The 12,782-nt window shown below is 43.1% G+C and overlaps 1 protein-coding gene across 1 annotated transcript in view; it reads right to left on the bottom strand.

The window, feature by feature from the left end:
• plxnb2b (plexin b2b) overlaps positions 1-12,782 on the bottom strand; it is a 219,094-nt gene that overhangs the window by 85,969 nt on the left and 120,343 nt on the right.

Genomic DNA, 12,782 nt, shown 5'->3' with positions numbered 1-12,782 from the left:
TGTTTTGGAATTGGTCTCCACTTCTTCCTCACCAATGATTGGCTTCAAAATACTACAACTGGAACCCACACAGCAAGGAATGCAGTGAGAAAGAGACATTCTTTATTAAAAAAAAAAAACAATAATGGTGGCGAATTAGGGTATTCTACATCTTATTAATATGTTCCTGTGTATACGAACAATCACCTTTTATTGTCATGAACATTCATGCATTGACACAAAATTTGTTCTCTGCATTTTACCCACCACAGTGAACGCACACACACACGTGAGTGGAACACACTGTAGCAGGGGGCAGCTGAAGCGCCCGGGGAGCAGTTCAGGGTATCAGTGTCTTGTTCAAGGACACCACGGCCGAGAATCCTGGGAATCTTGGCTGATGGTCCGGTCGGGTTCTTGAACTTCCCTAGGGTGGCAGGCGATGATCTTAACCATTGGGCCACGTCTGCCAAAGAAGACTAAGGGCAACACGAACTGCAGCAAAGTGGAGTGGCTTACAATACTGTAGCATCCAGAGCTGAGGCATCACAACAGGGTAAGCTAATGCTAGTGCGCATTTCCCTTTCGTCATTTTGGTTTTCTGGCGGCAGCCAGAAATATGAACATGACAATAATTCCCCAAAAAATGCTAAGTCTGGTTGGAATGGCCATGTCAAACCTAGTACAACGCACCAAGAATTTTGAAAATCAAATGATGGGTTCTGAAGAAATTTAGGTTTTTTTGTTGTTGTTGTTGTTGTTTTTTTCCCAAATAATTGCCTTTTTGATTTGCGTGATATCTCTAATAGAAAACTTGGTCAAAATACACCTTCAAATTAGAGTAAAACAGTTTAACTTCATTATTTCTCAAACATATCTCCTTGACCCTTTCGTTTCATCTGCTACTCGGGGAACCCATGCTCTGATTGGTTAAAACGTTTCAGTTAAAAAAATAGCCACAAATAAGCTCATACAGCCCGAAATTCCGAGGCGTTCTCCAAGTCAACCGTCAAAAGTACTGTGACGTTTCAGACAGCGTCACTTGCCTTAAATGTCAAACTTGGGGGCCGGGGGCCAGATCCGGCCCACCACATCATTTTATGTGGCCCGCGAAAGCAAATCCTGTGCATTGACTTCATGTTTCAAATTATCTTCACTTAATAATGTTGAGATATTGTAAGCATTTTCTGTTACCAATACCCCTTTTAAAAGAAATGTAACAATACTGCAGTTGCCTAAAAATTTTTTGGGCTTAGTGATTTCAAAACTAGTTGTCCATCAATTTGTTGTGTATACATATATGGGGCGATAATTCATTTACAAGTATATGGGTTCCATCATAATGGCCCTCCGAGGGAAGCCATAACTACGATGTGGCACGCCACAAAAATGAGTTTGACACCCCTGCCTTAAATCCTCTGCTTAAATAGTGCAACTAGAACATTTTTGGTGAGAAGGGCAGTGTGGACAGTAGAATAGGTCATGTACTTTATTAATAAATTGTTTTTAGAGGTGTTTGAAGTGGTTATGCAATGTATTTTTTTTTTATTCCACAAAGACTGCTGCCACTTGTCACATTGCTACAAGAAAATGGAGTGGAGACTGTGGAGTATCATAATACAGCCTCCAGAGAAAAGGCACAGCAACAGGGTAAACTAATGTTAGCATGCATATTGTTTTGGCCATATGGGTATTCTAAGAGCAGTGAGAAAACAGAGCACTGCAGCAAAGTGGACACTGTAGAGTATAATACTGGTGCATCCACAGTTACGGAAGAGCAACAGGGTTTTGCTAACGTTACATGCTTGTGTTACCATTCTAGCAACGTATCCTCATGTTACAATGACACAGTGATGACGACGAGAAGCATCTTAGAGGAGACTCAAAGCAACAGGAAAAAAATAATGCAGCAAAGCGGAGACTGGCATATAATATTACTGCGTCCAAAGCTAAGGCCACATCAACAGGGTAAGCTAACCTGAGCATGTCTGCGTGTGTGCGCCTTTGTGTGTGTGACTGAAATTGACAATTCCCCCCCCCCTTTTTTTTTTTTTTTTTTTAAAGTTAAATTCAAGGGCTCTATTTTCAAAATGGCCCTTGTGCCCTTCCCATCCCTCCCGTCGGCAGATGCTTGGGTGCCCATTCTGCCAGCCGCTGTGGTCTGGTGAATCCAGCCAATTTCTCCGCTTGCATGGAGACGTGGAGGAGATGGTGACAGCGAAGAGCATCTTAAAATCCCCGGCGGCGTTCAGACACCTTCCCTTGCCACTTCATCACTAACAGGCAAACATGAGTAACCAAAGGTTTTTACTCCCGGCTGGATGTTGGGTGGCAATTTAAAAATGATCTATGCAAATGCAATTTCGCTGTGTATCATCCAACACGGCCAATTAATGAGCAAGCTTCTCCAGCCAAACTATAGATTAACAAGGGTGGATATAATGGCGAGATTAATGTGTTTTTCTAGGACTGGTCTAATTGCCAGAAGACTCCGCTAAGGCTAACGTGAGTCGCCTCATTTCAATTTAAAAGGCAGAAGATAAACGGCATTAACACTTATAATTCATACAAATTTTACAATCTCTCCAATTGGCTTTTATTGGCGCCTGTAGAAAAGTGATGGGGCGATATATTTAGTCTAAAGGAGGAAATAACTTGCTGTTATGATCAAGACCAAAGCTGAGGAAGATCAAGAACAAGACTTTGAGGACAACTCAAGACCAATACTATAAGGAGTTGAGAACAAGTCAAGACCAAGACTATGAAGAGCTCAGACCGAGTCAAGACCAAAACCTTGAGGAGTTGAGATTTAATCAAGACCAAGACTGGTAGATCAAGGCCAAGTTGAGACTAAGGCTTTGAGGAGTTGAGGTCAAGATGGTGACTTTTAGGAGTTCAGATCTAAGTCAAGACCAAACTAAGGCAGATTAAGAGCAAAACCAAAAAAAAAAAGATTTAGAGCAAAACCTTTAGTATTATGAACCAAACCAAGACCAAGTCTACTGCAGATCAATAGCAAGTCCAGACCACAAATTTAACATCAAGACCAAAGACATTATGGAGTTGAGACCAAGTCCAGACCACGATTTTGAGGAGAAAAAACAACTCAAGATGACGACCAGGTTGGGGCTGGCAAAATTTCTGAAAAACAAAAAAACTCGATCTTAAGACATCAGTGGGACCACATGAAGAAGTGTTTGGTTGCAGTTCACAAATATGAGAGATCTTCAAAGTTGAATTGCGGAGGTATGGTGATCTGTCATGGATCATGGCCATGAAGAAAAGTGCACTGCCAGGATTGGGGCCATGGATGGCATCCAGTTTGCTGATCACAATACTTGAATCCTGTTTTCATCCAATTGCAGTCAGTATATTCACAAACAAATAATACAATGCAGAGCTGAAGTACTGCTGAATTTGGATATGAAATGAGACTTATTAAAAATACAATCAATTTCGAGAAGAGGCCCCCCTCCAAAAGTCTGATCTCTAATACTACAGAACAACTCCAGCCACACTTTCATTTATCATCAGAAAACAAATCAATAATTGGTCGGAGAGGCCTGCGTGCATGGATGGCATGTCTGGTAATGAGAAATGAGAGTTAAATGCAGAGAGAACATACAAGGGGAGGTAATGGAGACAGTGACAATGAGTAATCTGCCAGGGAAAGGAGGGGAAAAAAACAACGAACACGAGTTCCCGAATGCAAAACAGGCACATCACAATGAGGAGGCCTTTTGTTTAGAACCTCTCCACTGATTGTTCTCGTCACTGACGGTGCGAACGCTAATCCATCATGGAAAGGGGAAGCAGGAGGATTTACTCTTAAGTATCATTATTAGAGGGACTTCGCTGATATGGCAAGTAAGTAGGTAGCGAGCAGGATGGGTGTAGCGCAGTTGAGAAGACACCGTAGGTGCTATATGAATCTTTAAAACGTGGCTTAATGGCGAGGGAGGGCAGGAGGGAGATGTGGAGAATATTAAGAGCGAGTTGGAAAAAGAGTGGAATCTCCGAGGAGGCTAGTGAGCCACCCCCTATCACAACACTCCTGATAAGTGGCAGCCCCCCAGGATCAAACCTAATTCTCCACAGAACTCCCTTTCAGACCGAGAAGCCGCCGGCAGACGTCAGACTCGCCTGAGTTTTCTGAAACTGGCAGACGGGGCTGATGTTCAGATTAAAAAAACGATAATGGCTTCCCAGGTGTTACGTTTCTTAATCTCTTTTGTTAAACACACACTTTGCAGAAAATTTGGCCATGGTACGTTGTTTTAATTACACGCAAAATGAGCCTAATGAGTTATATCTGTTCCACCAGAGGCTAACATGCACCCAATTAGACCCAAATCAAAAAAGGATGGTAGAGTCAGACAAGGGAAGCGTAGCATCCTTTGTTCTCCTGTGCTATGCATCGAGTAAATGCAACACGAAAGATGAAGAAGAAACTTCCCAAAGGTGCTGATGTCACGCTCAGACGTGCGCCTGAAACTAATTAAAAGCATTTTCTCGTGTCAGCGGAGGAGGGTGCAGGTGGCTGCCTGCGCTTGTCAGTGGCTCCAATCACTCAGTCTCTCAAATGCTGATGATAATCACAGGAGCGGAAAATTGTGCGTCCATAAAGGCTAAGGAACGTGGGTTGGTATTATTGTTGTTGCATCCACGCTTGTTCATGGTTATTCGCTGACGTTTAGGTATCCAAAGACACATTTTTATCATACGCGGTAGAGATAAATTCATATTGTATTTACATTATGAAGGCCAGCAAAATAATGATATTTTTTATATTCAATCGACCTTTTCATAATGTTTAACAGTAGGGGTAGAACGAGAGTGCCGTACCGTTGCACTGCCAGATATAGTGGGTACGGAAGGTTTTCAGACCCCTTAAATTGTTCACTCTTTGTTATATTGCAGCGGCACGGTGGACGACTGGTTAGAGCGTCTGCCTCACAGTTCTGAGGTCCGAGGTTCAATCCCCGGCCCCGCCTGTGTGGAGTTTGCATGTTCTCCCCGTGCCTGCATGGGTTTTCTCCGGGCACGCCGATTTCCTCCCAGATCCCAAAAACATGCATGGTAGGTTAATTGACAGCTTTAAATTGCCCGCAGGTGTGAATGTGAATGCAAATGGTTGTTTGTTTATATGTGCCCTGCGATTGGCTGGCAACCAGTTCAGGGTGTACCCTGCTTCCTGCCCGATGATAGCTGGGATAGGCTCCAGCACGCCCGTGACCCTAGTGAGGAGAAGCGGCTCAAAAAATGGATGGAAATGAATGGATGGGTGTTATATTGCAGCCATTTGTTTAAATCATTTAAGTACATTTTTTCCCTCATTAATGTACACACAGCACCCCGTATGGACAGAAAAAAACTTCATTGTTGAATTTTTTGCTGATTTATTTAAAAAGAAAAACTGAATGGCTGCAACATAAAGAGTGAAAAATTTAAGGGGGTCTGAATACTTTCCGTACTCACTGTAACCAAAAAAGATTTAGGTATATTTCAATTTCCATTAAAAAAAAATAAAAAATATCCAGAAGAATCTGTAGCATTTTCTCAAAGGCATGTATGTTTGGTGAGGTTGTTCCGTAATTTAGCGAATAATAATGGATAGACTGCTACCTAATGTCAGCTCTACAGCAGGCTAGTCACGTCTGTGCCATTAACCTGGGCAATAGAAAAGTCATTCAATTAGCCGGTTTCTCAGTGTTCATGTTAACCGGATTCCACCACGTGTATTTTTGAAACCACTGTTGAGATGCAAATTACAGCCGGTGCCCCTTCTTCCCTTGGAAGCCATTTACCTCACCTTGCTTATTTTTGACTGACACTTTAAGCATTCAAACTGTGGTGGTAGAGAAGGTGACAATTGTCTTTTAAACCATTTACCAGTGTTCTCAATCCTCTGCCTTGGTCAAATAACAGAAGGGTTTGTTTACTCCTGGTGCAATTGGAGAGTGCTTGAACCTTTCCCACCCGGAAATGTGTGTGACGAAAAGGTCTATACCGCATTCACTTCAAAATAGCACAGTGGGAAATTCCTAATGTGGCACCATTCAACGCACACGTCGGAAAGACAAATATAAAATGGAGAATGATTGTCTCCTGCATCGAGTGAGCATGTGGCTATTGGTAGGGAGACAAACGTTATTCGAGAGGAGACCGAGGGCATCTGCATAAATACTGTAGCGTCCAGAGCAACAGGGTGAGCTAACATTTGCTTGCATGTAAGTTTTTCTTCATCATTTCAGATTTAATTCAAGGGGGGGCTATGGGCAGCGAGACAATGGCGTATTGCAGCATAGTATACATTATACATTGCTAAGGCACAGCAAAAGAGAGTCAGTTAATGTTATGTCTTTTTATTTTTGTCATTTTGGATTTTATTCAAAAGTAAACTCAGGGCAGCATGAAAACCGAGCACTGCAACTAAATGGAGACTGTGGAGTATAATATTGTTGCATCCAGAGCTAAAGCATAGCAACAGCATAAAGTAGCCATAGCATATGTTTATTTTTGGTCATTTGCTGCCATACTATATATCCTAAAATGTTACATTGACGTGGATAAAACTGCTCGACCACTGAGAAATTAGAAAATGTACTTCGAAGAACCCAATGGAAAAGTGTCAATAGTTGTTATGCCAGTGGATTATTTCCCAAATGATGAACAGTAGAAGGACCTTAAGAGTATGTCTTCTCTAATAAGTTTTTGTTCAGGATGGTGCTCATGTGATATTGAATCATATACAGTACATCAGCGGGGTTTTGTTTTGTTTGTTTTGTTTTTGGAGAAACAGGAAATTTTCTCATCCCTCTTGTAAATTTGCAGAATTTGAGAGCGCATATAATGGTTTCTCTGCAGGTAGCACAACTGCCGAGCCAGAAAAAGGGAACATTTGGGAACAAGGCAGTGCTTCAATCTCCACAGGTTCCACCGTTAACCATCGACGAGCATGTATCTCCACTTTCATTCACCATCTGTTTACGCTTTCTCAGAATTAGCCGCGCCGCTAAAATGGAGTTCTGTGGCGCTTCTCTCTGACCTTGATTACAGGGCACGGCTAAAACCCCCGGTGAGGGTTCCTTATATATTTTTGCGGCCAGAGAGTTGGACATGAATCAAGTGGCCGCATATAAACTGTGTAGCTGCCCATATGCTCATAGTGGAGGTAATGTTAATGATAAGTGGCATCTGGCGGAGCCGGTCCATTTCCTAGATTAGTTCTGTTCCTACCTCTGCCGGCGGGTTTATTGCCTGGCAATCCGCATGGTGAATCGTCCCTGACAAGTCGCGTTTGAGTGGTAGGCATGGGTGATGGGGTGGGGTTTGTAAGCGCCCTGATTGTTACCATGACGACAGTTGACAAGAAATGAGAGGGTTGGCCTTGGCCACCGTGGCGTGCAGCACTTGATAGCTGCGTGAGGCCACCACGTGGGAGATATTCCCAGGGTTTATAATCACAGTCAGCCACCGACTCAAGTGGTTTGTGCACAAATGTGTATTTATGTGTGCACTGGGTTGAAGCCTGCCTGGGAAAGTCGTCTGGCCTAAGCTTTTCAAAATCCTGAAATCCAACCTTGCAGCTTTGTCATGAGTGACAATCTCAAAGATGAAGGTTTGAAAAATATATATCTCAACAGCTGTGTTTATGTGCACATTGGCATGTGGGAGGACTCGGTTATGTTGCCCGGTGATCTGGATCCAATCGCTAGCGCGCTGCTTTTAAAGACGACAATCATCAGCTCATGCTTCAATGCACTCTTCAGCCCATAAAGGATGCCTGAGCAGTTCAGTCAAATATACTCATTTTTGGTAATAGCAAACAGCAAGCTATATACACACTGTGTAAATCAGCATATACTAGAGCAAATTACATACCCATATTATACAACACGAAACTAAATGCAACAGCAAACTATACAGACGTGAGAATGAGCCAGACAGTGAGCGTGGACACATATTGCCTGCAGCTAAGGCTGTTGCTGGCATTGACAAAAAACAAAGAAAAAAACAAAGTCATTGCGCTGAGGCATGCCAGATGAGTCTCATCTCCTCATCAACTTGCACGCCGAAGTTTCATTAGCAGACACTTAATAAGAGACAATCTCGCCGGTGGCGGTGGTGTCGATAAGGCAGAGTTAATCTCTACCACAATAAATAACATTGATTACAATGGCTTAATGATGGGGGAAAGTTGCCGAAATGAAAGCACAGGAGGAAAGCGGCGTGACAAGAGCACTGAATCAAATATAATCAGTTGGGGGTGTTGCCAAAGATGGCAGGATAGATGAATGACATGTATTGGTAAAGGTCGATTAGGATTGTTAAAACTGCCTGAGATTGTAGAAAAGTTGGCGAGCACCGCTGTCTCTCAGCAAAAAGGTCCTTGCTTCGATTTGAACTTTTAGGTCTTTTCTGCCTGGAATCTCTGTCTCTCTCTCCCAAAATTCTGTCTCCATGTCAGGGTCATATTGTTCAGAATAAGGCTACCTGGAGGTCTGGGTGAGCTGACATAATGTTGCTCTCTTTAGCCAGCAAGTGAGAGAGAGAGGGACTCAACAATGGTTGCAGGAAAGTAGTGCATTTAATTTTGCCTCAGCTCCTTCAAGACATGATTAATTGACTACAACAACAAACAATTCTACACATCCATCCAAAAACCCTTTACAACTTTTGCCAGTAGAACTGAAGTGATTGGTGGAAATAGGGTGTTAGATGACAAATTAGCATCAGTCATCAGCCTCTTTCACGCTGTCTTTCCACAAAATTAGGGAAGGGTTAGGGAAAGGGTTAGGGTTACTAACTCTAAAGGCCTCTTTATACTCCCGCGCTCGCGTGGCAGACAACGCCCAAATTGCATCACGTGACCGACGAATTGGCCAGCGCGGCCCCTCTGCGTTACTAGACGCGGACACTGCAAGAATTGTTGCTGCCCGTAGAATTCCGGAGATCATCTCGCGTGATTGGTCCGTTTTAGTCACATGCTGTGATGACGTACTCAGCGTGCCCCTTGGTTCTACATACCATCTATGCCGCCGCCTTCTCGATTGATTTTGCAGCATAATTAAACGTATAATCTCGTCACCTAGGTCCATTTGTTCTAGCAGACACTGTTCCACGGTCGCCATTGTTGTTGCTCTGTTCCTTGTTACGGAAAGTAAAAACGGCTACCGGAAATTGCCAAAAAATGGAGAGGAAACTCCATCCTGTGGTGTCCTAGCCAATGCCAGCCGTAGCGACACCCCCGATTTGGAGGAGAACTGCAGTAAATTACAAATTTTTTTCTGCATTTGACAAAAAAAAAAAAAGTCAAACTTTTTTCTGCATATGACAAAAACAAATGTTTGAATATGATACCTTTCCAAAAATCCCCCAGTTTAACTTCCCTTGGAAATTTACCAAAAATGTTCCGCCACTTTTCAACCCTTCTTCTTCCACCTAAAAAACAGTTTCATACCACTCTATTCTTGTCAGGGTATCACATTCTCTGGGACTCAATCACAAACCACAAACTCTCTTCTTCCTTAAGATGACAGAAATGGAGGCTCGTTTCTTCAGCCGTCGCCGTTAACTACATCAGGCCGAACCCGTAATGACAAGCGCTGTTGAAAAACCATCTGTACCAGCACACGCTTTGGGTGAAGAGGCCATTTCTCCACAGATGCGGTTCACGCCAGGGTCACGGCAGAGACGGATTGTACTCTGACTAAATCCAATCGCGGCTTACAACAATAAATTCTTGGCGGCGGGGAAGTGGCAGAATTATTTTCAAGCTATGCCTAAATGGGGTCTACAGCGGTGCGGTAGCATATGATTATCAGTAGCCTCTTATTCATTTGATCTTGCGGTGGAATTGCTCATGCGTTTGCATCATTCGGATCTGAAGGCCTACGACCTTGCCGGGGTGCTCGCTATGCCGTCTGTGTTTACAATGCAGCATGCTCAACATCACGAATCGGGGATTGCGTGGTTTGTTGTAAGAGATTACCGGTCTGGCCTTTGGAGTTTTCATCCATTTAATCGTTACATCGGAAAACAAAACACACAAACAGGAAAAAATCATTAGCAAGAAGGTCTTGTAGATACCTTTGAAGGTCACATGATTGTTTGATGAGATCTAAGGCCTTTATGCTACCACTTGGCCATGAATACAAAAATGGTCTTTTATGACAAAGACACGAGCTACACCATAAACACAATGACACTTAAGCTGGAAGCATGAGTCACCAAAAAGCTTATTACGGTCACAGGGTGGACATCGCATGTAGTCATTTTATTTTTTTAATACATTTAATATCAAAGCTCTTTATCCTATATTGAGCGGCGGCATGATTTGGTTTGACGCGGCGGAGAGACCAATCCTCTTAACTCGCGTCTTTACGAGGTCAGCAGTGGAAATGGACAGAGTTCAGACAGATGGGTCCTGAGGGGATAAGGCGGGGATAGAGATAAAAAAAAAAAAAAATGGGCAAGGGCGTCAAATCAAGCTGGAATTTGGTGCTGAGACAGAAATATGGTTTAAAAAATTTTTTTTATCAAATCAAGACGAGTGACCGGCATGTGGAATTTGTGGTGGTGTGTGTGTGTGTGTGTGTGTGTGTGTGTGTGGGTGGGTGGGTGGGGGGGGGGGGTGTTAGAATTGTCAGGATCCAGCAACTAAAGAATCAGCTTTGTTTGCTCAATTCCACAACAACTTTCCGTACATTAGAATATGATTGTTGCGCCAAGTTTAGCAGGAGACAGGCCAGGTGTAGACAAGACTGATCACTTGCAACATACAGATAATATCCTCGCTGGTGGATCTGCAGGTCTAAGGAAGTCAAGTTGAAGACCATTTTGATTAAATTTTAGCTAAATTGGACCACTTAGAGAAGACGATATGGGGCTCAATATTGTACCGTGATATTTCAGGACACAGGCAGCGCAGTGGGCCTATGGTTAGCATGTCTGCCACACAACTCCGAGGTTCAAGGTTTGAATCTTGGCTCCGCCTTTCTTGTGTGGCGTATGCATGTTGTCCCTGTGCTCGGAGAGTGAAGAGAATGTCTTGAATGTTCACAATTTTGAAGCCTCACTTAATATACTTGGAGATTTTTTTTTTAATAATTCAAATTTGCCCGTATTGTAAACAACACTCTTCTCTGTGGTGTGTGTGATGGCAAAATGACAAAATACAGTCTATACACTCTTTTATTATATTTCCCATATATTAGCCCATAGTTTTGTGTGAGATGATTTGATGACTTCAATAGTCCTATGTTCTTGTGTGGCCTAGTGGCTAAATTGTCTATTAGCTAAATTGTTACTTACTTACTTTACAGGGACTTTAAGGATGTCACTGTAATATATCTTGAGCTTGTTTTAGTGTTGCTACTTGTTGAAAATTGACTCGAATTGTAGTCTGGGCCGTTAACTCTGAAACCCCCTGAAACTTCACGTGACCTCTTCTCCAAGCCCCCCCCCCCCCGTCCATGAGGCCCCTTTAAAAAAAATGACTCGTGGCCAAGTGCTCTCTGAAGTGAAGCTTTGATAAAATGTGCCTTTTTCCACTTGGACGCTCCGATCTGCAGGAAGCAGTCTGCTGTAGAAATTGCTACTGTTGCCCTCGCTCAGCCTCTCTGCATCTTTTAGGGAATGAAAGATGCAGGCAGCAGCGCTACTGCTAGTCTCCATCCTCCCGGCACAAAAAACAAGCCTGACAACGCGACAAGCAATCCCTCTCCGCAGGGCTGTCCAAAGAAAAGTGTTGATGCTAACAAAATGCATGACAGCAACTCACTTATGTTAACAGGCCGAGCGCACGTAAGAGCAGAATCCATCTCTTCCGGCTCGCTTTTAGTTTGGGAAGCTTGCAGACTTGGATGGGGAGGACAAATGATAGTATTTCCTTACATAGAGGGATAGCTGTGCAGGCTGAGATGGGTTGAAGGAGATGTGGGCTGGAACGCTAGTTTGGGGAAACCGGGAAAGTAGCAAAAAAAAGAAGCCCATCAATATCCTGTCACGGCTGCCTGGGCAAATGCTACGGCTGTAGAAATGCTGATATAACAAGACAGATAAGTTGACTCCCTCGCTTTCTAATAAAGGCCCACAACAGCGAAGAAAAAGTTGTCTTGAACTCAACTTGGTGGAAAACCCATTAAATAATCCTTGTCTGCGGGCATTGCACCGCCAGCAGTCAACACACAACATACGGCGCTACCTCCTCCAAGTTCAAAGCAAACTTTCCGACTGAGATCTGAGATTATATTTGGAATCAACTGCTCCAGGGTCTACACTGTCACTGTCACTGTCACTGTCACAGTCATAAAGTCTTTATTATAGCACAGGCAACAGTTTGATTTAAAACCATCCATTTTCCATATCACTTGTCTTTGGGGTAGACGTGGCCAGTCAATCACAGGGCCCATTCTGTATACACTACACAAAACTATGGATGATTTAGTCTTCTATGAGCTTAACATGCATGTTTTCGGAATGTGGGAGGAAGCCAGAGTACCAGAAGAAAACCCACACAAGCACTGGGAGAGCATGCAAACGCCACAAAAGAAAGTTGGACCCAAAATCTGAACACTGAATCTCAGAAAAGGTTTAATTCATTCTGTTCAACACAATAAAACACAAAGGAAGTATAAAATAAAATCATGCACTAATGTACAAACATAAAACACATTAAACATGCTACCTTTTGACCACAAGTGACAAGCAGATGGCAGCTAGCATGAGATGCTAACAGAGCATAGTCGACATCTTCACTCAGTGCTCCTTTTTCCCCCCCAAACATCACGACCAGATGC

Source organism: Phycodurus eques, chromosome 5 (assembly GCF_024500275.1).
Source record: "Phycodurus eques isolate BA_2022a chromosome 5, UOR_Pequ_1.1, whole genome shotgun sequence".
In the NCBI taxonomy this organism is placed as follows: domain Eukaryota; kingdom Metazoa; phylum Chordata; class Actinopteri; order Syngnathiformes; family Syngnathidae; genus Phycodurus; species Phycodurus eques.
This window is presented reverse-complemented; position numbering and strand designations above follow the sequence as displayed.